This window comes from Paroedura picta, chromosome 7 (assembly GCF_049243985.1).
Source record: "Paroedura picta isolate Pp20150507F chromosome 7, Ppicta_v3.0, whole genome shotgun sequence".
Classification (NCBI taxonomy): domain Eukaryota; kingdom Metazoa; phylum Chordata; class Lepidosauria; order Squamata; family Gekkonidae; genus Paroedura; species Paroedura picta.
Genome location: NC_135375.1, coordinates 28,795,577 through 28,808,487, shown reverse-complemented (window position 1 = coordinate 28,808,487; position 12,911 = coordinate 28,795,577). Strand labels below are relative to the sequence as shown.

At 43.7% G+C, this 12,911-nt stretch overlaps 1 long non-coding RNA gene across 2 annotated transcripts in view; it reads left to right on the top strand.

The window, feature by feature from the left end:
- Window positions 1-12,911, top strand: part of LOC143842277 (uncharacterized) — a 53,735-nt gene that overhangs the window by 23,287 nt on the left and 17,537 nt on the right. The window contains exons 2-4 of one of the 2 annotated variants that reach the window (XR_013233051.1): window positions 88-263; window positions 458-606; window positions 6,842-6,990. This is a non-coding gene — a long non-coding RNA (uncharacterized LOC143842277). The remainder of the gene's footprint in view (window positions 1-87; window positions 264-457; window positions 607-6,841; window positions 6,991-12,911) is intronic. The other variant, XR_013233050.1, reaches the window with a different exon arrangement.

Sequence of the window (12,911 nt, the reverse complement as noted above, 5' to 3'; positions counted from 1 at the left end):
CTCAATGTTCCACAGTTAAGGATACAACTGCTTATTAATCTTTAATTTTGGCGTATTTATTTCCTTCACAATGTTCTCTCCCCCCAGCTGGATTTTCCAATGCAGAACAAGAAACTGCATTGAAAGTGCATTATCTAATGTGTGCAGAATGGGCCCAGAAGAGAATAATCTTACGTAACACTTGCTACCCAAGATTCTTTAACTGCTGATGCCAGGAACCAAGAATATCTTCCAATCACCATTCTCACCCTTCAACACACAAGGTAACATTCTTCTCGCCAAACCAATCTATTTATCCTTAGATGCACCAAGCCTCACACATCTTGCCTTTAGAGCACTTGCCAGAACAGACAATATTCTTGTTATTAGAAGGATAAATTAAATTTATGAAATTAAATAATTTTACATCTTATAATGTTAATTGTTTTTCTTCATCTCTGTTGCACTAACACTTTAGGCAGTGTTGGCTGAAAAAGTGTTACCATCATAGGCAGAAGAATCTGTACACCACCCATTACTGTGTTTAGCTTGTTTGGACCAGCTCTAAATGTCATCAGCACGACTACATTGTTTACTACAGATTAGTGCTGAGAATTTGTTAAGAAGGTATGAAATTCATCATGAATTGGGAAAGAACAGTTCTATGTGTGGTATATCTAAGACCTACAGGCAAATTGCACAATTCTGTGAAGTTATATGTTATATATGATGCTGAGAAAGATATTTCCCACAAAGCCATGGGACTGTTTACCATTCTGACAATGTAGATGCTGCAGTTAAACATTACAGTCAATTTAGGTCATTAATCACAAGCTTCTATATTTATTAGAATAGGGCTATCCAGCATGCAATTTACATTTTAAAAAATTACAAAAGCACAAGAATAATAAAATCAGTAAAATACAATGCTGCTGCATTGTAACAAGACTACATTTGAAATATATATTCAGAAATGGTGGGACTGTCTGGGCAATGGCTACTGGGGGCATGACAGTGTGCTTCTGAGTGGCCAGCTGACTGCCCAGGGCCTGGCCGAATCCCTCTCGAGCTCTTGATCATTAACATGGATTCAACAACACTCTGTGTCAGTAGGCAAAGGAAACAGTAAGCTGCTCCAGCTGTCAGTCTATTGATACGGAGTGATATTGAACCCATGTGAACGATCAGGGGCTCAAGAGGGATTTGGCCAGGCCCTGGGCAGTCAGTGAGATCAGCCAGCAACTTGGAAACGTGGTGTCATGCTCCCAGCAGCGGTTGCCCGGACAGTCCTGCCACTTTCGTCGTTTCTTATATATTAAAACAGTCATGTACATTACAATGCAGCAGCAGCATTGTAATGTGGGTTTATTTTATTTATTTATTTTATATTTATATACTTCCACTCTCAAATGTCTTGCAGTGGTTTACAAAATCAGTAAAATACAGTAAAATCCCCTAAAATACCCCTTCAAACACAACAGAATAAATAATAACATAGCATAACAAGATGACGGACAATTAAAATATCAACCCCTCCCCCATTCAGCATGGGTCAGATTCTCTCTCTACCTCTATCTATTACACCTGGGGGAAAGGAAGGGAGGAGATTGAGGACACAGAATGGTTGGATGAAGGGACATAATGAAAGATGCAAGCAGGCATCATTTTGCAAAAAAAACCCAAAAACCCTAGAAAGGGGATAATGGAGCCAAATACCATGGGAGGTTCCCTCTTTCTGACTCTCAATTCAGAAAACATATGGCGAAATTCAGCCTGGGAAACAAGGGGAGGAAAGCTCAGATGTGGAAAGCAGAATGTCCTCACAGCCTCCAATCAAAATCCAAAGCGAGACTAAAACAAGATATATCTCCTAATGCAGGAATGGTCAGGGAAACCTCCAGGCATGGTCAGAACAGGCCCTCTCACTGTATTCAGTCTGCAGTCCCAGCCTGCTTCCTACAGTGAAGTATTGCACCTGGCCAGCTCTTTCACCTGCAACTCTGCTCCATTTAGACACATGTTGTGCCAGGGAAGGCCATTCACCTCTGCATGGCCCCAGGGAAGTAGCAACTTGAGTAATCAGACATTTCTACAATTTGCACTTCAATAAAGTTTGGTTGTGTCCCCAGCAGTGTCTTTGTCTGTTTTGTTTGGACTGTGTGACAGGAACTCCATGTCCCTCCCTGCCCCAATCCCTCTATACCTCATCTATGACTCCTCCTTAGGGCCGCCTGATGACACATCCAATAGGGAGAGCTCTAACCCAGTGATGCTTATGTGTGGGTGGCTGTGGTTGTCTGTCATGATGGTCAAACAGCAGAAGCCCAGCAGCACCTCCAATGCTACCCTTACTGGCCTCATTGTGAAGGGGAGATGGATCAGTGGGTGGTCCAGGTGAATTGAGCCTGCATGATGTGATGGTTAAAGTGCCAGAATAGGATCTGGAAGCCACAAGTTCAAGTCCCCACTCTGCCATGGATGCTAGCTAGGGCCATCTGCACACTTTCAGCCTAACCTGCTTCACTGTATTTTTGTTATGAGGATAAAATGGAGGAAAAGTGAATGATGAAAGCCACTCTGGGTAAATATTTACTTCATAAAGTAAATAATTTTTTGTCTCTAAGAAGGTTGCTCTGTTAGCTGGAAGCAGGCATCTTGGGGAGTATCACAGGGCAGAGCACCATGAGGGCCCTGGAGTCAATTGTTGGAGGGGAGCTAATGCAGTGGGTAGACTTAATGTCTTCTGAAGAATTGGGGAAGGCACTGGTGGGGGAGGTGGACAGCTGTCCCAGGTCCAGGATCCCTGGAATTCAGAGCCCTTGCCGGGTCCCTGGGTATGGGCTTATGACCAGCAAAGCCCATCTCCCCAAATTTTCTTCCATGTGGGTGGTGACTGCATGGGAGTGGCTGGAGACCTGATAGGAGGGAAGGATGCTTTCTCCCTGGAAATGGGGCTTGGCAGTGTCGGTGATGGCACCTGCTGTGTACCTGGAGGAACTGCTGGCTGTCACAAGGGACAGTGAGAAAGCCAGGTGTACATTGAGAGGATGACAGTACGGGAAATTCCCGCTTGCACATGACGTTGACAGCAGCCTGCCCCCCCCTTTAGGGCTTCTGATGCCCCCACAGCAAGGGAACACTGATTTTTTTAGCATACCCCTTTTTGCCACAGCTACCATCGACAGCTATGCTGGGACAGGCCCATGCACGCAGGGAAGAACTGGGTCTTCCAGGCCCGGCTTCTCCCCCGCCTACAGGGTCCCAGCAGGGAAACAAAACACCCCATTTGGTTTGCGGCACCCCAGAGCTGGACATTTTTAAACCTTTAAACTTTTGTGGAAGTAACCCCCCACCACACCACAGCCCCGCTGCCATGAAGAAACATATTGGAACCTTTCCACCCTGGTTGACATGTATACAAGCTGAATTTTGAGGCAGACCACATCCAGTGGGGGAAATCTTCCCCTGTTGGTACACAAGAAGCAGCAGAGTATGCTGCCTTGCCACAAGAAACGGCAGTGCCCTGCCATGGTTGCCACCATACATAATGGATCAGAGTGTTCCAGTAAATGTGGGGAAGGAGGGGTCACCTTAAGTTAATGCAGTCAAATTAAGGTCTGAGTCAAGAATCCATTTTATTACCCATCGATGAAGTACTACTGGACTGTACTTGGTGTCAAGGTCCTGTATTGCACTTTGTGTTAATATAAACTGGAGTTGTGAAAAGTATAATGGAGTACAGTAGAAGCCATCATTACTTAGAGTCTTTGAAGTTTTAAGGACAACTTGAATCTTATGCAGCTTGATTTTACTGTCTGTTGGTGCCCATTAAAGGTAAAGGTTTCCCCTGTGCAAGCACCGAGTCATGTCTGACCCTTGGGGTGACGCCCTCTAGCATTTTCATGGCAGACTCAATACGGGGTGGTTTGCCAGTGCCTTCCCCAGTCATTACCGTTTACCCCCCAGCAAGCTGGGTACTCATTTTACCGACCTCGGAAGGATGGAAGGCTGAGTCAATCTTGAGCCGGCTGCTGGGATTGAACTCCCAGCCTCATGGGCAAAGCTTTCAGACGGCTGCCTTACCACTCTGCGCCACAAGAGGCTCTTTGGTGCCCATTAACATGGGTTTAAATTTTATTATTTTAATAATAAAAAGCAAAGATGCACAATATTGACTGGCTTCCTTGCCAGCCTTGATTTGTGTTTACTATCAGATTCCTCTCTTTAATCCATCTGGCATGTACAGAAGACCTTCAGGGAGAGCCAGGGATATATCTGATTTACATGGTGTACGTAAAAAGCATTTTCTCATGCTGTCTCTTACCTTCTCCATGCCACAGCACAAGTAAGAGAAAACAATGCCTCTCCCTGAAAACTCAACAAATGCCAGATGTGGGAATTTCTGGTGTTATCTATAGGCTAGAAGTATGTACAACTGAAAAGCAGATTTATTTATGCCTGTTAATTAAGTGTTGTCATGTACAAAGTCTCAAATAAACTTCTTTAAAATAATGGACGTATTTTGATTTAGTACGAATACACACATTATCATACTTAATTATGGTACCATTTGGCTTGTTTCTGACATGATTGCTAACAGGCAATCTGCCTTACCAGCCCACGTTTGTCCCACACATTAATACCTTTAGAGATTAACACCAGTAACTGATTAGAAATTAAAGCAGAGATTGTGTCTCTGTGCAGTACAGCCTGAAGGCTCTCCACCCTTGGTAGACATAATTGGATTCATTGTTGGGATATGGCAGCAAAGTTAAACACAACCTGGCACAGCAAGTAAAATGAGTCTTGTTACCTTTGATAAAGACTTTTGTAAAACAATTAAAATCTACATAAAAGAAGCAAGCAACAGAGTAACACCTGGAATGTTTTTAATTCTTTTATACCCCATCTTTCTCCCCAATGGACACTCAAAGCAGCTTACATCATTCTCTTCATCTCCATTTTATCCCCACAACAATCCTGTGATGTAAGTTAGGCTGAAAGTGTGTGACTGGTCCAAGGTCTTGCCAACTCCTGAAGAGGCTTCTCTTTCTTCAGAGTATTGCTGCCAGCACTGATTTTGTATGGGATTGCCCACTGAGATTGTCTGAGCTCCCAGTTTCCCCTTATGATTTTGAAGCCTTGACTCTGTGTCTCCCACAGCCCAGTGCATGGCCATTATGGGAACAATTTGCTGCTGGAGGAGTAAATGCATGTCAACAGCCAGCAACCTTCCCTTTCCTAGGGCTCCCCTCTGCAATAGCACATCTGAGATGGGGGTGATCTAAGTGGTACAGAGAACCACCACCAGCATCCAAAGTTAAAAACTATTAAAAAGAACATTTTTATAAGTATAGTCTTAACATGGCACAGATTAAGTAAGAGATTCAAAAGAAATTAAGAAGTTAAAATGCCATCCTCTGACCCTTTCACTAAAACATGCTCTATTAGATGATAAAACATCAAAGTAAACTTGATAGTTTTAACTTAGTTTTCCAACCCCACACAAAAATCAGAGAAAAATGCAGGGTTCAGTATTTAGCCGGGGTGGGGAGAGAATCAAACATACAGGTATAGTTTGGGGCATGCCTGTCTTGATAGTAGTACATTTGAAATCTTGAAGTGTGTTTGATCACAAGCTGATCATGAGATTGTAGTGTGTTACAGCTGCAAAATAAAAGGGCTAATATGATTTTAGACTGCATTAATAATACATAGTATCCAAGTCATAAGAAGTAATAGTTCTACTCTGTTCTGTGCTAATCAGACTTCATCTTGAGCAGTGTGTCAGATGCTGGGCACTGCATTTTAGTAAAGATTTAGTGAAGGAATGGAGTCAAAGGCTGGAGTTCTGGAGAACAAGTCCTATGAGCAAAGGTTAAAGAAATTAGATATATTTGGCCAGAGAAGGAAAGATTGAGGGTGGACTTGATTAATTTCTTCATATACCTAAAAGGCTATCACATGGAAGGAGGCAAAAATGGCCCTATAGGGCAAGACTAGATCTAACATACTGGAATTACAGAAGGGTAAAGTTTGGGCGATTGTTAGGAGAAATAATGGTGACAGCAGTTCAGCAATGGAACCAGTTACTTGGGTGGGAGATGGACTGCCTCTCACTGAAGTTCTTCTGACAGAGAACTGAATAGCTGTGGATTTCCTATACAGAGCAAGAAATTGCACTAAATGGCCCTTAAGCATTTAACACTAGTGTCATCTAAGCCCTCACCAGATAATAACAGTAGGATACATTGATAGTGAAGATTTGTATGGAAAATAACTCCTCAAGTTGGTTAAACTTTTGAAAATTGGTATTCAGTGTGTACTTCTCTGGCTTTGTATTTGGTGATTTGGGATTATGTAGTAAGAGGCAAAGAGCCTCTTGTGGCGCAGAGTGGTAAGGCAGCAGAAATGTCTGAAAGTTCTGCCCATGAGGTTGGGAACTCAATCCCAGCAGCCGGCTCAAGGTTGACTCAGCCTTCCATCCTTCCAAGGTCGGTAAAATGAGTACCCAGCTTGCTGGGGGGTAAAATGGTAATGACTGGGGAAGGCACTGGCAAACCACCCCGTATTGAGTCTGCCATGAAAACGCTAGAGGGCGTCACCCCAAGGGTCAGACATGACCCGGTGCTTGCACAGGGGATACCTTTACCTAGTAAGAGGCAATTAAACATAATGGTAGTTTTACTGGATGTCTGACAATCTATGGATGAATCCAGAATCCACAATTGTCACTGTGAGAAAAATTCATAGAGTTAAAGAGGCGGACTGATATTTTTTGAATATACACATTCTATAGTAAATTCCATGTTTGTAAAGGTATTTCGTGGCAAGCATTAGCAAACTGTGTGCTTGATTTCAGTGGAAAGAGAGAGCAGAAGGATGGATTTAATTGGCAGAGAAGTCTGATCTTCATTGACCTTACATTTAAGGCATATCAAGCCTTGATGAGCAGATACCATTTATTATTGTTGAAGAAGATGGCACCATATCAGGAACTGACTTCAGAAGGTAAGTGTCAATTAAATTTCCATAGGGAAAAAGCTATTAAATTGTCAAATGCATTAAAATGGACTGAACAAATTAATTTTATATCCCATTTGAGAATTATTTCCTTAAGGGTATTCTGGCATAGTTTTAGAAGGATGCTTTTACACAACATTATAGCTCTTTCTATAATACTTCAGTACTAAACTTTTAATGGTCCTGATGCTGAATACACCACTACAAGTAAAGACTATATTTTGGATATCAGGTGTCTCTTCAGAAAATGCATTACTATGGCAGTAGACTATGTACAAATGTTGAGCTGCATTATTTCTCCAGAGCTAAATGACTGGCTAACATTAGTTTATTCCAAAGCCATACTTTTAATTTAGTTTTGTGTATAAATGGTAGTTTTAGACTGTTTGTCCAAGGCTCCTAGATACTTGGGAAAGTGATATTTCTTTCACTGGGGCAATGCTGATGAAAAGAGAAGCTTTTGACCCCAAACAAGGAAGGATATTATATCAGTATCTCAGTATTCCAATGTGGTTAAGGCTCATGTATCAACATTGTTTGTGATATAAGCAATGTCAAAGTTAGATGCATCAAACTTTAGTTGTTAAGGTAATTCAGTCCCCTTGTGTACCATCATTTAGGGAAATCTATCCTTCCTCAGATCATTACATAGGATGCTTGCCTGCATGAAAGGAAAATACTGTAACTCAGGGGTGTCAGACATAAGGTCCCCACCCTGGAAGGGGGGGCAGAACTAGCCCAGGGCTCTTATCCAGCCTGTGAACAACTGGTGTAAGGAAGGGGAGGCTGCTAGTGGGGGTGAGTGGCTTAGGTGCAGCAGGAAAACCTTGCCTGCAGCAGTCAAGTAGAGCCCCTTTGCTTCAGTGAAAGCCTCACTGGTAAGTTGGGATCCTTCACAACCACTCACCGGCATGGAGGTCCAAGGTAAGGCCACATTATTTGTTTGTTTGTTTATAATTTGATTTTTAGACCGCTGCTCCCAGCAAAACTGGCTAACGGTGGTTTCCAACACAAATATAACACATTGTATATAAATTTTTATAACAATAAAATCCCCAAATTTTACCACAATAAAATAAGATAATAATAAAATACAATAAAACACAATAAGTCAAGATGGCGATATAACTGAAAGATCTCCCCAGCCTCCAATGCAGTCGATTCGGTGGACTGGAGTGGCTAGGAGTATGGATACAGCAGGCTAGGTCTAATACCCAAGAACCAAAGGGAGGGGAGTTTGAAATTCCCCAGTACTTATTGTGCCCAGCCTCAACCAGATGCCTGGTGGAAGAGCTCCATTTTGCAGGCCCTGTGGAATCTTAAGAGCTCTGACAGGGCCTGCAGCTTTTCAGGGAACTCATTCCACCAGGTAGGGGCCAGGCCCTGGTCAAGACTAGGTGTGCTTCCTGGGGCCCCGGGACTATCAGCAAATCCATACCTGCAGAGTGAAGTGCCCTGTGGGGGGCATAAGGAAGTAAGCAGTCCTGCAGGTATTTAGGAGCCAAGCTGTGTATAGCCTTAAAGGTCAAAACCTTGAACTTGATCCGGAAACAGACTGGTAACCAATGCCGTTGCCTCAGCAGAGTCTGGACATGAGCCTTCCAAGATGATCTAGTGAGGACCCTAGCTGCTGCATTCTGCACCAGCTGTAATTTCTGGATCAAAGCCAAGGGTAGGCCCACATAGAACGGGTTACAGAAGTCTAACCTGGAAGTGAATGTTGCATGGATCACTGCAGCCAGGTGTTCCGAGAACACGTAGGGTGCTAGTAGCTGCGCCTGGTGCAGGTAGAAAAACACCATCTGGGCTACCTTTGTGATCTGAGCCTCCATAGTAAGAGAGGCAGCAAAGATCACCCCCAAATTCCTGGCCAGCAGTGCAGATGTCAGTTATATGCCATCCAGGCAGGGTAATCGTGCTTCCAACTCCTGCCCTCTTCTCCCCAGCCACAAGACCTCCATTTTGGAGGGGTTGAGTTTCAAGCAACTCTTCCTGATCCATCCAACCACTGGCAAATTTATCTGGGGAGAGATCCAGCCGGCCGTCCATTAGGAGATAGAGCTGGATATCATCAGCATGGCGTCAAGGAGAGTATCGCTCCCTGAGGCACCCCACAAGGGAATGCATAGGGATCCAACAGCCTCTCCCCCACTGTCATCCTCTGTTCCTAAGGAAGGAGGTCAGCCATTCTAAGGCCACACTTCCTATCCCCGTGTCAGCAATACAGCGAACCAAAAGCTTGTGATTGACCACATCAAATGGAGCCGATAGATCTAATAACACAAGAATGGCCGACCCTCCTCAGTCCAGCTGGCGCTGGAAGTCGTCCATCAAGGCGACCATTACAGTCTCCACCCCATGGCCAGAATGGAAGCCAGACTGGTCCAAGGTTGAAGTTTCCTCCAAAATGCTAGGAGCTGGTCCACGGCAGCCCTCTCAACCACTTTGCGATACTGAGCAGTAGCTGGCGGGGTCCTGTGGATCCAACAATGGTTTCCTCAGCAGGGGACGCACTACTATCTCCTTTAACCTCTGAGCAAACTCTCCCAAAGAAAGGAAGAGGCTGACAATCTCAGGGGATCACCTATCGGCCGGTCGCTCAATCTGATCAGCCAGGACGGACAGGGATCAAGGGGGCATGTGGTCACTCTCACTGAACCCAGCAATTTGTCCACTTCGGATTAAGAGAGCCACCTGAAGACATCAAACCTAGTCCCCTGCGATGGCCACAGAGCTTCCAGTTTCCATTCTGTATCAACCGTGGCAGTACGTTCCTGGCAGAGTGATAAGAGGCTGAGAGAGCCGTGATATTACTGCTTGGTCAGAACAGCTTTATCAGTACTGTGACGACACCATGGTCACCTAGCTGGTTGCATGTGGAGGAGTGAGGAATCAAACCTGGCTTGCCATATTAGAAGCTCTTAACCAATACACCAAGCCACAGTATTCGATGGACCATGTCCTCCAATATTGTCCAGGCCACTTGATAAGGTGTGCCTCACATGCCCAGCTCTCTGTGCCCTTGTGTAAGGTGGGTGGCAACCAGAGATGTGTCTTTTTCAGTAGTGGTACCTCAGTTGTGGAACTCGCCTTGAGGTTTGCATCTGCCTACATTCCTTTGTTTTATGTGCCAGGCAATGTTTCTGTTCACCCAAGGATTTAATTAAGGGACTGATCTTTTAATACTATTTTAGTCTAGAAACTGTTATTTTAAGTTGTCAGTCGTCTCTTTTGAGTGGTCTGTACTTTTATGCCAGCCTAGGTTTTTAATAATGGATTTTAATCAGTTTTAATCTGATTATGCTTTTATTATTTTTTTATTTTGTAAGTCACTTCAGGCGGGTTCCTGGAGAGGTGTCATAAACATTTTCTAAATGAACAAAATAATAAAGGAGGTTCTGTATGCATCATTTGTGTGACTTACATTTCTGGATGAAAGCTTGCGGATGAGAGTACATGTCAGAACTGAGCAGTTACCATTTATGCTTTACTGTGGAATCATCATGCCTCCTGGACTAATCCTGCTTGGATGAGTGGGAAAGTCCTCTTGTCGCTGTGTGCCTTGAAAAAGAGAGCAATTGGTTAACTTCACTCCATGATTTACTTCAGGGGGAGAAGATGATGATCTGTCCAGCACAGTTGATTCAGCCTTGAGGGAGAACAGGTGCAGAATTTTGCAGGGCTTGGCCAAGACATTAATATGCCACCCATGCTGCAGGCCGTGTACTCGAGTGATTCATTTGGGTGGAGATGACAAGCGGGAGATTTTGGGGGGGAGGAGGGAGAATCCGTTTATGAGAGTGAACGCAAGCAAAAAGTACATGGGTTTTGGAATTTGGTCTATCTTCCACAGAGGGATAGCATAGGAGGCCCAAGCCATTTTGCCTCCTCAAATGACTATGCCCTAGAATGCTTAGAAAAAGAGAGAATATTAGCCTAAAGAAAGGCAGTGGCTGACATTTCATGCCAGAGTGAGGATTACTTCCCATAGAACAAGTTTTAATGAATGGGATTTGAGGAGAAATACCACACCCCTTATGCACACACACAGTTGAGAAAATTAAAACCCATCTTGCAGATTTCTATTCAAAGAGATTCATGTTCAACTATAGCTGTTGGTTTTTAGGTAATTAACCAAAGACATTGTTGTGTTTGTACTATCAACGTTTTCCCCTATGAATTGTATTACATTTGAAACACCCTAAATGTAATACTCCACAGAAATGATTTCCCAGATGAGACAGAGGAAACACCTTATTTTTTCTGTGTGTGTGTGTGTTAAATTCCCAGATTCACTGAAGTGTAACTCATGCACCTAAGTTAAGCTGGTTGACCAATGGAATTTCACCACTTTTCTCCCACTTGTAAAGGGATTTTTAAAAAAATGATTGTGGTTTGGGTGTTTTTTCCATTCAAAAAAATTCTTAGAATGGCTAAAATATTATATGTCAATGGAATAAGGTAATTTTTGTTGTTGTTGTTGTTATGTGCGAAGTCGTGTCCGACCCATCGCGACCCCATGGACAATGATCCTCCAGGCCTTCCTGTCCTCTACCATTCCCTGGAGTCCTTTTAAGTTTGCACCTACTGCTTCAGTGACTCCATCCATCCACCTCATTCTCTGTCGTCCCCTTCTTCTTTTGCCCTCGATCACTCCCAGCATTAGGCTCTTCTCCAGGGAGTCCTTCCTTCTCATGAGGTGGCCAAAGTATTTGAGTTTCATCTTCAGGATCTGGCCTTCTAAAGAGCAGTCAGGGCTGATCTCCTCTAGGACTGACCGGTTTGTTCGCCTTGCAGTCCAAGGGACTCGCAAGAGTCTTCTCCAGCACCAGAGTTCAAAAGCCTCAATTCTTCGACGCTCGGCCTTCCTTATGGTCCAACTTTCGCAGCCATACATTGCAACTGGGAATACCATAGCCTTGACTAAACGCACTTTTGTTGGCAGGGTGATGTCTCTGCTTTTTAGGATGCTGTCTAGATTTGCCATAGCTTTCTTCCCCAGGAGCAAGCGTCTTTTAATTTCTTGGCTGCAGTCCCCATCTGCAGTGATCTTGGAGCCCAGGAAAATAAAATCTGTCACTACCTCCATTTCTTCCCCATCTATTTGCCAGGAATTGAGAGGGCTGGCTGCCATGATCTTTGTTTTCTTGATGTTGAGTTTCAAGCCAACTTTTGCACTCTCCTCCTTCACCCGCATCAACAGGCTCTTTAGTTCCTCTTCACTTTCTGCCATTAGAGTGGTATCATCTGCATATCTGAGGTTGTTGATATTTCTCCCTGCAATCTTGATCCCAATTTGTGACTCCTCTAATCCCGCCTTTCTCATGATGTGCTCCGCATACAAGTTAAATAGGCAAGGCGACAGTATACAGCCTTGCCGAACTCCTTTCTCAATTTTGAACCAATCCGTGATTCCATGTTCAGTTCTCACTGTTGCTTCTTGACCTGCATATAAATTTCTCAAGAGACAAATAAGATGCTCTGGTATTCCCATCTCTTTAAGAACTTGCCACAATTTGTTGTGCTCCACACAATCAAAGGCTTTAGCATAGTCAATGAAGCAGAAGTAGATGTTCTTCTGGTACTCCCTAGCTTTTTCCATGATCCAGCGTATGTTGGCAATTTGATCTCTAGTTCCTCTACCTCTTCGAAATCCTGCCTGTACTTCTGGAAGTTCTCGGTCCACATATTGCTGGAGCCTAGCTTGTAGGATTTTGAGCATAACTTTGCTAGCATGAGAAATGAGTGCAATGGTGCGGTAGTTTGAACATTCTTTGGCATTGCCCTTCTTTGGGATTGGAATGTAAACTGACCTTTTCCAATCCTGTGGCCATTGCTGAGTTTTCCAAATTTGCTGGCATATTGAGTGTAGCACTTTTACTGCATCGTCCTTTAAGATTTTGAATAGT